This window comes from Triticum aestivum, chromosome 1D (genome assembly GCF_018294505.1).
Source record: "Triticum aestivum cultivar Chinese Spring chromosome 1D, IWGSC CS RefSeq v2.1, whole genome shotgun sequence".
Classification (NCBI taxonomy): Eukaryota; Viridiplantae; Streptophyta; class Magnoliopsida; order Poales; family Poaceae; genus Triticum; species Triticum aestivum.
Window position 1 is genome coordinate 45,471,243 of NC_057796.1, and position 15,447 is coordinate 45,486,689.

The window sequence follows — 15,447 nt, forward strand, 5'->3', positions numbered from 1 at the left end:
TGCCCCGACGTTCCCCTCGTCTTTCGCGCCACCTCCATTCCCACACCGCCGTCTTCACCTGCACCACCGGAAGAGCATCATCATCACCGTTTCCTCGGATGAAGTTGCGGCCTAATCGGCGCCACCAAAGAGGTTGTACACTAATCGCCGCATTTTCTTTTTGATTCGATCTCACGGTGCTGCCGGCGCTCGGTCCCGAGCCGACACGGCGCGGCTCCATCCACGGCGGCGTCGCCGGCCACTTCCTCCACGGCGTCGCTCCCTCGGCGGCGACGTCCACATCAGTAGGAGCTGCTGCTTTAGCTCTCGCTCGCGCTGCTGCTCTGCTCTTGCTCTCGGTCCCCTGCCTGGTCTGCTCTTGCTATTGCTCTTGCTCGCGCTGCTGCTCTCGCTCTTGCTTGCGATGCTGCTCCGATTTAGCTACACTTCAGTCGACTGAATCGACTTTTGGGTCAGTCGATTTTCAGGGGGTGGGGGGGGGCTCGCCGGGGTGAAGGAAGAACCAGACGCAGCGGGGAGGGGGGCTCGCCGGAGAGGTACCCCACTATCTATCTTAGGGTTCAGGATGGGGGCGGTGGTCGCCGGCGGTGGCGGGGCGTTGGCGGGGCGGTGGCGTGGGGATCGCCGGAGAAAAAGCTCGGCACGGGGGGGCCTAGAGGGATGGCCGGGGCGGCGGCGGACCGGCGGTGGGGAGTGTTTTCGGGGCGGGCGGGGCGGCGCACCGCCGGCCGCGGCGGCGGGGGGCTGCTGTTTGGCCGGTGGTGGCTGGCGGCTCAGGGGGTGGAGGTTGAAGATGAACCGCAGGCCCTTGATTTCGTATCCAACGGCTGCAAAATCGACTGACCAGAGATGAAAAAGTCAGTCGACCGACGTGTAGCCTCACCTTGCTAGTGCGTTCAGTTTCGACAGCAAATTAGTTCAAGTTCAGTTTCGACAGTTAAGTTCAGTTTCGACAGTTAAGTTCAGAGATGAGCGGCTGATGTATTTTACATCTAGCACTTTGTGGTTATGTATTTTACGTCATGTATTGGAGATGCTATTAGAATTCCACTCAGGTTAACGTTGTTCGTTGTCTCTCTTGTCCTGCTTCAGCCTCGGCGTCGTACAACTCACCGGAGCTGCTCCAACGACGAAACCCTCCATCACAGCGGAGCAGTACCTCGGGCTCCATCTCCAGACGCCTAAGATCTTCTTCCCCTCCTCCGACAGCCAAGTCAGCCGGAGCATCCTCACCGGCCAACCCAATCACGCTGAGATCGACATGGCTTCGCCAAAGAGGTTGTACACTTGTTGCATCTCTTTTTTACTCTACATGTTATATATATTGTCCACTGAGCACTCGTAGTAACGGGAAATACGATTATTTTATCCTACTATATGACAAGCAGTGAGGTACCAGGCAACTTAGCTATCCGTGATGGACTCTCTTGAACGCCATCATTATTTATCTCTGCGCGTTTGAGCTGTGCATTTGTCGATGGGCCTGGGAGTTGAGCTAGTATGGCAGTGGCCTGGGTCCAAAGTAATAGAAGTAGCACAAAAACATTTTTTAGTGTAGGATTTTCCTTGCTCAAGCCTGCCTACTAGAATCGCCAGTGCTTGAAAGGAAAAGTGAATGAAAAACATCGGAATTGGAAAGTTTCCTATGGTACTACTTTTCATGAATTTGGTGCAAAGGAATGGAGCAAAGGAAAACTGTAGGATTTGTTCCTTTAGTGTCTCCTTGAAAGAAAAACCGTAGGAATTCTAATTTCCACTTCTCCTCCTTTTCATATTCCTATTCATCAAGCACAAGACTAAGAGATAGTAGCATAATAGCATTATAACCGTACATTTTCTTGTGGTTTGACTTAATCTCACCATGCTTTTTTGCATCCTGTGATCTTCCAATTGTTGTGAATCAAACACCCAGATTGGCAGAAATCCTGTGTTTTTAAATTCTCTGTTTTGCACGTGCATTCCTATCCTATTCCTGTCTATTTCCTATCCCTGCATTGTTAGAATCCTCAAATTCAAACAAGCCCTTACTCAATTACTTCTGTTACAGATATGTGTCAAAGAAAACCTTGTGTGGTTTGTCCTGCTCCTGCGGCGCTGTGTTCCACCCCAGCTCAGCTGCTCCAACGACGGAAGGGTTCACCACAGCAGGGATCCGCTCTCCAGACTGTCTTTCGCCGCCTCAGATCTTCTTCCCCGCCGCCGGCAGCCACGGCAACTGCATTACCATCATCAACTGAGCAGATGACCTTGAGGACTACACGGGTCCGCAAGAGAGGTCGCACTCTTCCGTGTCTGCTTACGTTATGCGTCGCTTAATATGATGACATGCTACATTATCGTCGTGTTCACCTATTAGACTCCGAGTCAGGTCCAAACTAATGCTGAAACTTGAGTTTTTAAATGGTTGTGGGGTACATATTGGGGCAGCAATCAGTACTATCTGTCTACTATCTGGTTAATCTCCGGTGTCTACTATGAGTTTCATGTTGGGTGCAAACAAACATTAAAGGAGCCATTATCTGTATTTTTTAACTAAAGCTATTATCTGCCTGCTATCATTGGTTTTGGGTCTATCCACAGTTTGCTACCATCACTCTGGATTTGTGCATGCACTCCTTACATAATCTCACTATGTTTTATTCCTATGCATGCCAGTTATTGTACACAATGGAACTGATCATGTAGAGCAAAAGAGACGAGCCTTGCGTGGCAATAAAATTTCATGCAGACGTCGTTCCATGGTGGGCGCAAAGGCAGCCCCCCTCCACCCATTTCGGATCGTAATCAAGAGGAAGATAACTGTTCTGAGGGGGATTCAGAAGGAGAAGACCACTCCTATTTACCCCATGAGGTCTTCGCTCTAACTTGGCATGCTGATGTTGGTAATATCATGCATATGGTGCCTTGCATTGCTTACTGTATACATTAAAGATGTCATCTGCTTAGTTTAGACATGCTTTGTGTCAATGCCATCTGTTTAGTTTCTTTATCGTATATGTGAATCATGCAATGCCATCTTGTCTAGCCAGGCATCATATATGTGAATTTTGCAATGCCACCCTGGTTAGCCAGTCATCTTATATGTGAATTATATCATGCCATCATTTTTTTATTACGTGTTAAATTTGTCAACAATTTTAGTACATTCAATTACTCTTCCTGTGCATCAGCCATTCGGCACGGTCATGGAAAAATCTGGAGTGGAAACAAGGTCTTCAGAGCAGACAATGCTATCTGACGAAGCGCATGTCTTGCTGGTTACCGATAGCTCCTCAGAGGAGGATTCAGAGACAGATGACCAGTCATATTCCCCCCCCCCGAGGTGCATGCCCTAACTTGGCAGGGTTATGTTGCTCATATCGTGCGTATGGTATCTTGCATTGCTATGTCATTTGCTTAGTTTAGACATGCTTTGTGTGAATGCCACCTGTTTAGTGTCTAATTACCATATATGTGAATTATGCAATGCCATCTTGTTGCAAGACATTATATATGTGAATTATGCAATGTTATCTTGTTGCAAGGCATTATGTATGTGAATTATGCAATGCCATGCTGTTTAGGCAAGCGTCATATATGTGAATTATATCATGCCGTCCTTTTTTTGTATTTCTCATTGCTTTTGTCGACAATGTTTGTATATTCAACTGCTCTTCCTGTGCATCAGCCATTTGAATTGGTGATGGAGAAATCTGGAGTGAAAACAAGGTCTTCAGAGCAGACAATGCTACCTGCTGAAGCAGATATCTTGCTGGTTACAGATAGCTCTTCAGAGGAGGATTCAGAGGCAGATGACCAGTCCTATTATCCCCCTGAGGTGTATGCTCAAACTTGGCAGGGTTATATTACTCATATAATGCATATGTTGTATTGCAATGCTTAGTTTTTACATCATATACACAATATTGAATGCCATCTCCTTAGTTGACACATCATATATGCGATTGCCCTCTGCTCACTTCCTTAGTATATAAATCATATATTTGAATTATGTCATGCCATGATGTTTACATAGACAGCATGTATCTGAATTATGGCATGCCAACCCATTTTCTAAAGACATAATATAGTTATATCATCTCATCCTGTTTACATAGTCATCATATTTTAAATTATGTCATTCTATCCGTGAATTATATCATGCCATCATGTTTCCATCGACGGCATGTTTGTGATTTATGGCATGCCAACCACTTTAATAGACACATCGTATAGTTATATCATGTCATCCTGTTTACATAGTCATCATATTTTGAAGTATGTCATTCTATCCTGTTTAGTTAGCCATCATACATGTGAAATTGTGTCATGCTATCCTGTTTAATTAGCCATCATATATGTGAAATTATGTCCTGCTATTCTGTTTGCTTAGACAACATAAATGTGAATTATTTCATGCCCTGTTTTCTTCCCTACTATCCATTGCACCTGTCTATCTTACAATGTCTGTACATTCAATTACTTTTCTTGTTTATCAGCCATTTCAATTGGAGGGAGTGATGGCAGTATCTGTGGGAGTAAAAACACGGTCTTCAGAAAAGATCGTGCTACCTGTCGATGCAGATAGAACCACGGTTGTACTTGCCCAAGAACCAGCCCCACCACACATAACCCACACTCATGCAGATTGTACCCCTACCCAGTTGGACAGAGAACCAGCTACACCCCTTCTAACCCCAACCCCAGCAGATAGACACCCAGTTCCCGTTGACACAGCACCGTCTCCACCACAGAGCACCCAAACACGAGCAGTTAGTAAGGCAACTGCAGTGCCCAAATCACGAGGACCACCACTCCGAACCCGAAGTCAACGCTTAAAGCAGAAGAAGAATTGTTCTCAGGTCAGGTTCCGTAGCTATGGTTCATACTACTTTGCTCTTGCATCACTGTATTTACTGATACCAACTAATTTCAAATTTGAAGGATGCAATTGAAACTCCAATGGCGCAACAGGTATGTTTTAAACCTGTTTCTTCAACGTGTTTGGCTGTTTGCTGTTGTAACTTGCTCTATGTTGATTTCAGTTTCAATTGAATAAACAGTTATGTTCTCATGCCATGCACATTACAAGTGTTGTTATTGCTGTGTAGTTTCCCACACTTATATTCTGTCTATGCTGCTTTGTCTTAAATAGATATGATTCGAACTGTATCTATCTTGATTTGGCAACATAAACTAGAATGATATAGACCATACAGTGACCATACTACATAGATATATGTTTGTTTCATGCTGTTATCCTGTCCACCTTACTACTGAACTGGTTTACCAAAATGAGTTTCATATACTACATTGTAAACCTGAGATGTGTTTGTTTGTTTCTCTTTTAGAACGCGGATAAAATATTGGAGAAGAGTACCCTGTTATGCAATGGTAAAGGAAGTAATGCAGATAAGGTTCAAGATAGTGAGACATCCCTGTTGGTCTCCAAGAAAGCTGATAAAAACTATATTGAAGACACTGAGACAACCCCAAAGTCCTGTCTTGATGTAGTGTTCGAGTTACTGGCTACCACTGCTGGCACCAGCTCTTCGAACTCGTTGCCTGAATCAGTTCGGCTTCTTGAGTCTCAACTTCAAGTTGAAAGACATCGATCAGATGTTATGCGACAGGAAGCCGAAGGACTGAGGAAGTCCCTGCAGAATCCTGATGCATACTTTCTGGTGCAACAGCAAGCGCTGGAGGACTTAAGCGCCAAGCAAGAGAAAGTTAATAAGCTTGCTAAGCATCTTGCCAGCATTATGGGTACCCAGGATATTGCTTCTTGAGCTCTTCTGAAGTGGTTTCAGTTCTGGACTTGTTTTGCTGCGGCGTTTATATGCTGCTGTGTTCCCTATATTTGCACTGGTGGCAAACTTTGATGCCCAGTGGATGTAATATGTGTAATAGCCGTGATAGCCTAGTGTAAGTTGCTTGCTTATTTATTTCCTTGTTGTCTTGTTTATTTGTTTGCTTGTAGTCAGTGCAGTTCTTTTTCTGCGGTTTGCTAGTGGCTGCAATAACCTATTTTTTAAAACTAGGCCACAATAACCATGGGCTAATATTTACTGTAGTGACACTGGGCCTCCTACAGGCCGTAGAAACAGTGGGCCTTCTACGGGCCGTATAAACAGTGGGCCTTCTACGGGCCGTAGAAACAGTGGGCCTTCTACGGGCCGTAGAAACAATGGGCCTTCTACGGGCCGCAGAAACAATGGGCCTTCTACGGGCCGTATCATCAATGGGCCTTATATGGGCCGTATGATCGATTGGCCCAACATGGGCCAAACAGACCGCGTTCTGGCCGTAAACGGGCTAGAGTTGGAATCGTCCGTTCATGGGCCGACCATAATGGGCCATCGTTAATAGGCCGTATTTGATGACGCTATGAAAACGGCCCAACGTATTAACGGACCACAAACGGGTCGACTGTAACGACGGGCTGAATTTGGCCCACAAGCAGAAAATGACAGTAATGGGCCGTAAGTAAACGAATGCTAGAAAATAGCCCAAGAATAAATGGGCTCTGAGCTGAAAGATGACATGGGCTGAAAACGGCCCAACGGAATAACGGGCCGTTAATGGGTATAAAGTGATACACTGTTCATTACGGGCCAGTTTCACCACGGGCCGTTAATGGGTGTAAAGTAATACACTGTTCATTACGGGCCAGTTTTAGCACGGGCCATTAATAGGCCAAGAGTTACATAGGGCCTCATATGGGCAGAAAGACGTCATGGGCCATACATGGGCCAGAAGTGAAAACGGGCTGGAATCATATTGGATGGCCCAGATGACGCTACTGGGCCTAATTCGAATAGGGCGTAATGGGCCTTGGGTTAGCGGGCTGTAAATGGGCTATATGCGAACAGGCCGTTAACAGGCTTTCCATGGGCCGGCCCGTCAGCTTTTGACCAAGTCAAACGGGCCGGCCTTTTCACAGGAATGGGCCACTGTTGGGCCGTGCCACGTGTCGACGTATCATAGGCGCCTTCTGTCCAATGAGTGGATGACATCTATCCCAGCGATGAGCCGACACGTGTTTCTTCCAGCCAATGATGATTTTACACGTGAAAAATCCCCATTGGTCGGGGCTGTTAACGGGTTATAGGATCCAAAACCCGACCCGATAGCTTAACGGCGTTCCGTTACGGTGGATGCCACGTGTCGGTCACCCTTGACAAAAGCACTTCTGTGACGCGCGATTTATCGTCATGGAAGTGGACACTTCCGTGATGATAATTTTTTGGTAATGTCATGGAACACTTCTACGACAGCACAGGTATGACTATCTTGATTCTGTCATAAATTTGTCATGATGTACATGCATGACAAAAAACGCGACCTACTATGACAAACACGTATCATCACGGAAGTGTATTTTTAGTAGTGTAGGCCACTACCACCATCCATCAGCACTTTAGTCAGTCGAGTGCCTTGAACAACTGGGTCGACCACCAGCGCTTGCCTCCCAGGGGTGGATATACGTGCTGGGTGGTCAGACTGGTCGAATGTGATGGCAGTCTGGGACCACTTCAGATAACTTGGTGTTGCCGGAGCAACCATGTTCACCTCTCTGTTTATAACTTTCAGTCGACTTTTGCTTTCTACATCAGCAAAAATTATCAGAGTGGAATTGACGTTGGGAAAACCATCATCGTCTTCTTCCTTATCCTCACCCTTGTCCGACTCCTTTTTCTTCTCCTTGGGTTGTTTCTCTTGGAATTGCTGGATCAGGAGCCGACACTGTCGAGTGGTATGTTTAGGGTAAATCAGATTACCCTCTTCATCTTTCTTGATGTGAATGTGACAGGGTAAATCCAACACATCATTTCCATCTTGATCTTTCACTTTCTTGGGGTTCCAGGGTCCTTTAGGCTTCCCCTTGAACTTTCCTTGAGCCACCACTAAAGCTTCACCAGGAGCAGCTGGTTCGGCCTTGCGCTTCTACTTCCGATTGGAATTCCCTCCTCCGGTTTCCTAGGCGACTGTTTTATGTTTGCCGCTCCGGAGTCGGTCTTCCTCTTCACCATTAGCATACTTGGTGGCCATCTCCATCATCCGGGACAGAGACATATCTCCTATCCGACCGAATTTCAGATTCAACTCTCGATACTTAACACCCTCCTTGAAGGCACAAACTGCTTGGTGATCTGACACATTCTCCACTGTATGATGCAATGTGATCCATCTCTGGATGTAATCTCTCAAGGTCTCATTCGGTTTCTGCACGCATGACTGCAATTCTGTTAACCCTGCCGGCCGTTTGCAAGTACCCTCAAAGGTTCTGACAAACACTCGGGCGAGCTCTTCCCAACTGTATATGCTGCCAGGTGCTAACTGATTCAACCATGCTCTGGCTGAGCCTTCCAACATAAGAGGAAGGTGTTTCATGGCCACTTCATCATTGCCGCCACCGATCTGCACAGCCACTCGGTAGTCCTCAAGCCAAGTGTCAGGCTTGGACTCACCAGTGAACTTGCTGATTCCAGTCGCCAACCTGAAGTTGGGAGGAATCACCATAGCCCTGATGGCTCTGCTAAAGCACTCTGGGCCTGAAACATGTACTCTGCTGCCAGTGGGTGATCTCTGTCATGACCCTCTCTGTGTGCTCTGTTTCTGTCGACCAGACCTTGAACAAGAATAGATCTCGCATCAAAGCCCCGCTCCCTGGGGTCGACTGGAATTATTCGCCCGCCACTGTGAGGGTGTCTGTCATCGTGCTGCCGAGGCACATATGACCCACTCCTCGGGGGAGGTGTGGGCACTCGATGACGGTCATCATGGTCGAGTCGGCGATCATATTGCTCACGGTTTCTGTACTGATCTCGCCGGTCTCCATGTCCCTCACGCCGCGGGGCGATGTTGGGCTGTGAGCCGACTGAACTATACCTGCCACCACAGACCTGCTATGAATCTATTCCGTGATTGTGATACTACTGTGTTCTGCTCTCCTGCAGCCCGGAGTAAAGCCCGGATCTGCATCAAACCTCTGCCAGCTTCCGACTGGGAAGGCTGAATCGACTCTGCTATTCGGGCTGCAGCTGTGAGATTTTGAATCGGAGTTCGGTATACCTGAGTTGGAGGCGGAAAAAGTTGTCGTCGACTGGACTCAGGAATCCGCTGCCGAGCACGCTTGTCGAGCGCGTGCTAGAGGTTCTCGAGTCGAGTGCGCTTAGCCAAGTTGGCTAGGCGCGCCTCCTCCAAGGCCCGGGCCTCGGGGGTTTCTCCAATGGTAGGAGTGTGAAGTGCATCCATGTTACGGCGGCGAAGCTCTTCCCTCTGCTGCGAAGAGAGGGGCTCGGGGCGGTACTCCTCATGGATGCGTGATGGATCGCCGCCGCCATCACCACCGTCGTCGCGGGGGAAGCCAGGAGGACTGTGCGGTCCGTTGACCATCAGGACTTCCACCGCGGGGTCACTGCTGTCGCACTCGGATGCAATCTTGACGGAGCCAGTCGAACATGCCGTAGAGAGTTTCGTTGGGATCGATTGCCGCGACTTGCGGGGTGGCCGATTGGCGGGCCACCGCATGCCTCACCCACCGCTGGAGCCGCGACCGACCGGAACGCTTGCGCCGGTGAACAGCGGGGAGCGAGGATGCCACAGGAGCTGACCGATACTGAGTCAACGGCTGCCGAAGAAGGACGCCGCGGACGCACGCGCGAAAGTGCGCTGCCCCGCGGACGGGGAGCGCCTCGACGTCGAGTGGAGCCTCTTGGAGCCGAGACGGATCTCACGACCCTTGGCCAATCCTCTGCCGGAAACCATGATGATGGGGATCGGAAAAATCGCAACTTCTCCAACAAGTCGCTAAGACACCTGCCCTAAGGTGGGCGCCAACTGTCGTGGATCTAAGACTAACAGTAGAATGGGGGTAGGTATGAGGAGGCAAGATCCTAGCTATGACAAAGTTGTACACGCGAGTTTTACGAGTTCAGGCCCTTCGCGGAGGAAGTAATAGCCCTACGTCTCGGGGCCCGGAGGCGGTCGACTGGATTATGCACGTGTGAGTTACAGGGGGTGTGAACCCTTGTCCCAGAGGAGGGGGTGGCTTATATAGAGTGCGCCAGGACCCCAGCTCCCCTCCGTTACACAGGGTTCAATGTTCATAAAAGAGTAAGCATTACAGGTAACGTCCACAATAAAGCGTTATAAATGGTAATTAAGTCTATGAGTAAACGCCCGACCGTTGCTGTGTAGAGTGACTTTAGATCTTCTGTATGTCGAGTGGTTTCTGTGACGGTCGAGTGACATTGATTCTTCCGAGTGGAATGTCTCTGGTCGAGTGGATGACGGTACCCTTCGAATGCTTCTGTCTTTAGGGTGATGCCCTTGCGGAGGGTGTCTAGGTCAGGCCTATGACCCTACCCTAGGTCTATGGCTTCATCAATCACCTCATCAAAGCGTATATTCCAACTCCGAGATGCTTGCACCAGTCCATAAATGGATCGCTGGAGCTTGCACACTTTGTTAGCACCTTTAGGATCAACAAAACCTTCTGGTTGCATCATATACAACTCTTCTTTACGAAATCCATTAAGGAATGCAGTTTTGACGTCCATTTGCCAGATTTCAAATCATAAAATGCGGCAATTGCTAACATGATTCGGACAGACTTCAGCATCACCACGGGTGAGAAGGTCTCATCATAGTCAATTCCTTGAACTTGTCGAAAACCTTTCGCAACAAGTCGAGCTTTGTAGACAGTAACATTACCATCAGCGTCCGTCTTCTTCTTGAAGATCCATTTATTCTCTATGGCTTGCCGATCATCGGGCAAGTCAACCAAAGTCCATACTTTATTCTCATACATGGATCCCATCTCAGATTTCATGGCCTCAACCCATTTTGTGGATTCTGGTCTCATCATCGCTTCCTCATAGTTTGTAGGTTTGTCATGGTCTAGTAACATGACTTCCAAAATAGGATTACCGTACCACTCTGGTGCGGAACATACTCTGGTTGACCTACGAGGTTCGGTAGTAACTGTATCTGAAGTTTCATGATCATCATCATTAGCTTCCTCAGTAGTTGGTGTAGGCATCACGGGAACGATTTTCTATGATGAGCTACTTTCCAATTAAAGAGAAGGTACAATTACCTCATCAAATTCTACTTTCCTCCCACTCACTTCTTTCGAGAGAAACTCCTTCTCTAGAAAGGATCCATTCTTAGCAACAAAGATCTTGCCTTCGGATCTGTGATATAAGGTGTACCCAATAGTTTCTTTTGGGTATCCTATGAAGACACACTTCTTCGTTTTGGGTTCGAACTTATCAGGCTGAAGCTTTTTCATATAAGCATCGCAACCCCAAAGTTTAAGAAACGACAACTTAGTTTCTTGCAAAACCAAAGTTCATACGATGTCGTCTCAACGGATTTAGATGGTGCCCTATTTAATGTGAATGTAGCTGCCTCTAATGAATAACTCCAAAATGACAGTGGTAAATCGGTAAGAGACATCATAGATCGCACTATATCTAATAAAGTACGGTTACGACGTTCGGACACACCATTACGCTGTGGTGTTCCAGGTGGCGTGAGTTGTGAAACTATTCCACATTGTTTTAAATGAAGGCCAAACTCGTAACTCAAATATTCGCCTATGCGATCATATCGTAGAAACTTTATTTTCTTGTTACGATGATTCTCCACTTCACTCTGAAATTCTTTGAACTTTTCAAATGTTTTAGACTTGTGTTTCATTAAGTAGATATACCCATATCTGCTCAAATCATCTGTGAAGGTCAGAAAATAACGATACCCGCCGCGAGCCTCAACACTCATTGGACTGCATACATCGGTATATATTATTTCCAATAAGTCGGTGGCTCGCTCCATTGTTCTGGAAAATGGAGTCTTAGTCATCTTAAATGATTCATAATCAAGTGATTCCAAAAGTCCATCCGCATGGAGTTCTTCATGCGGTTTACACCAATATGACCTAAACGGCAGTGCCACACATATGTTGCACTATCATTATCAACTTTGCATCTTTTGGCATCAATATTATGAATATGTGTATCACCATGATCGAGATTCAATAAACCATTCATCTTGGGTGTATGACCACAAAAGGTTTTATTCATGTAAACAGAACAACAATTATTCTCTGACTTAAAATGAATAACCGTATTGCAATAAACATGATCTAATCATATTCATGCTCAACGCAAACACCAAATAATATTTATTTTAGGTTCAACACTAATCCCGAAGGTAGAGGGAGTGTGCGATGGTGATCGTATCAATCTTGGAATCACTTCCAACACACATCGTCACTTCTCTCTTAACTAATCTCTGTTCATTCTGCAACTCCTGTTTCGAGTTACTAATCTTAGCAACTGAACCGGCATCGAATACCCAGGGACTACTATGAACACTAGTAAAGTACACATCAATAACCTGTCTATCAAATATACCTTTTTTCACTTTGCCATCCTTGTTATCCACCAAGTATCTGGGGCAGTTCCGCTTCCAGTGACCATTTCCTTTGCAGTAGAAGCACTCAGTTTCAGGCTTGGGTCTAGCTTTGGGCTTCTTCACGGGAGTGGAAACTTGCTTGCCATTCTTCTTGAAGTTCCCTTTCTTTCCCTTGCCCTTTTCTTGAAACTAGTGGTCTTGTTAACCATCAACACTTGATGCTATTTCTTGATTTCTACCTTCGTCGATTTCAGCATTGCGAAGAGCTTGGGAATAGTTTCGTTATCCCTTGCATATTATAGTTCATCACGAAGTTCTAGTAACTTGGTGATAGTGACTAGAGAACTCTGCCAATCACTATCTTATCTGGAAGATTAACTCCCACTTGATTCAAGCGATTGTAGTACCTAGACATTCTGAGCACATGCGCACTAGCTGAGCTATTCTCCTTCATCTTGCAGGAAAAGTACTTGTCAGAGGTCTCATACCTCTCGACACGGGCATGAGTCTGAAATACCAATTTCAACTTTTGGAACACACTACTACAGGATGCTGCTAACGCGACACTACGATCAGAGACCCTTTGACGAAACTATGTGCGATGCAATAATCGCAAACGGTGGTGTAAAAAAACCGTCAAAAAAGATGCAAAACATTTGCGATGGAGGATGCATCCAACACGGTTCAGATTTTAGTTGCGTGTGCGATGCAGGGCATACGGTTTAGGTCAATTAACTGTTTGCGATGAGAAGGAACAAAAGAAACGGGCAGCCAGATGAAGGTGTGTGCGATATACAACATACGGTTCACTCGGATGAACTGTTTGTGATTAGGCAATAGAAAAGAAACGGCCAGCCAGATCAAGGTGCGTGCGATATACGGCATATGGGTCACTTGGATGAACTGTTTTGTTTGAGCCAAGAGAACAAAAATGGTTCAATATATCAAGATGTGTGTGATACGCGGCAAACAGGTCTATAATCAGAAATGTGTGAGAAGACCGATAATAACACAGACGATTGCTTCTAATAAGACGTATGTGATATGCTCTGTCTACACAACATCTATTGGCCATTGGGGGACGGGCGGTCATCCGGATACGCCATAAGGATGCGAAGAGGCATCCTATATCAGCAAGGACTACCTGTTCCACCAGTAGCTCATGTAAGAGAACTCTCAAGTTAAGTGTGCTCAAGCTGGAGCAGCCATCAGATGGATGACTGGATGGGAAGTTGTGTTGATGTTAAATTAACTGATAGGATGGGTCATATCTGTCAAATTAAATGACTGATATGACCCATCCCATGAGTTAACTTAACCTCGAGGTCCTTGTTTTTTATTTATCTTTATTTTTTAACACATGTTAAAGAAGGTCTGCTGCATTACTTTTTGACAATGTGCGATACGTGGCATACAGTTGATCCATCGACCTGTTTGTGATGGAATAAGCCGTGTGTGTTGTGGGAAAACGCTTGCTAGTATTCAACCGTTTGCGATTGATGAATTCATCACTGACGGGTTCCCTAGTGTGGTCCGTGTTCATCTGATCATCATCTACTTCTTGTGCTAGCTCGATGTTCCTTCTATGCTAAGTTTCCATTAATTTGATGGCGTTTTAAGAAAATGCCACCGTTTCCCGCCATTTCCTCACCTGTTTCCCGCCACCCAGCGATATGGCGCATAAACCTAGGTGGCGCGCGACACACGGAGGCGACAAGCACAGCCTGTAGCACATCCACCTTTTCCAAGCATGCCAACCCACCAAAGCGCCTCCTCCGCCATCAACCTCATCGACGAGGAAAACGAGCAGGCGCCACGGCCCGTAGAGGCCGAGGCGCTCCCCGGCAACGTGATGGACGATGCCGTGATGCGCGTCATCACTAGGGTTGAGCAGACCTTTGGCGCATGGCGCTTGAGGGCCGCGGATCAAGATAGGCATGTCAGCGTCAACATGCTTCAGCTCGCCGCACAACATGATCGATGGCACGCCGCAGAGCAAGCTAGGCACGTCCGTGCCGATAGGCTGCGGCTCGCCGCACGGCGAGACCGTTGGAGCGCAGCAGAGTGAGAGGTGCGGCGCGCCGCACAGCAAGAGCGGATCCATCGGTGCTTGCCTGCTGTCGACACGACGTCGCAGCTGGGTAGACGTCGCGTCAGTACCCTCATTCCTCGCCGGGAGTGGGCAGAGGCCCTCTGCGCCGTACTTGCACCAGAGGCCGGCCGCGCCGTACTTGCACCGGACGCCCGCCACGCCGTTCGCATGGGTCGCGTCGTTTGCCTTGTTTGCGGCCCGCTCAATGCCAACGCGCTAGTCGCTAGGCTCGACCGCCTCCTTGGCCCAGGTGTCCACCTGGGCGCAGTAGAGGAACATGGTCGTCGCATCCTCGAGCTGGTGATCTTCGATGAAATAGCCAACTTGGAGCTCGAGATCGCGCTCCAGATGTACCGCGAGCGTGTCGACCGCATGGATGAACGCCTGCACGAGTTCAGGCAGAGCCAAGAGCTACCGTAGGCAGGGGCTGCTGGTCATGGTCTCATGGACGTGTTTTATTTTGTTGAGTCGTTTCGACGTGGATAGCTATGTACATTCGTAGAAATCATAGTATTGCTCTGTTTATTTGTAACGCCCACGATGCGGCTATATCTCCCACGTGTCGAGGCACGACTTAGAGGCATAACCGCATAGTGGTTTTGTCGCAAGAAGGGTCATCTTCACACAATCCCATGTAATGAACAAGAACGGGATAAAGAGTTGGCTTACAATCGCCACTTCACACAATACATAAATATCATTCATACATCATCCAAAATACAATCATATAGACCGACTACGGTCAAAATCCAGATGAAAATAAGACAACCCCAAATGCTAGATCCCCGATCGTCCCAACTGGGCTCCACTACTGATCATCAGGAAAAGACACATAGTAACGACCACGTTCCTCGTCGAACTCCCACTTGAGATCGACGCCATCGTCTGCACTGGCATCGTCGGCACCTGCAACTGGTGTTGGAAGTATCTGTGAGTCACGGGGACTCAGC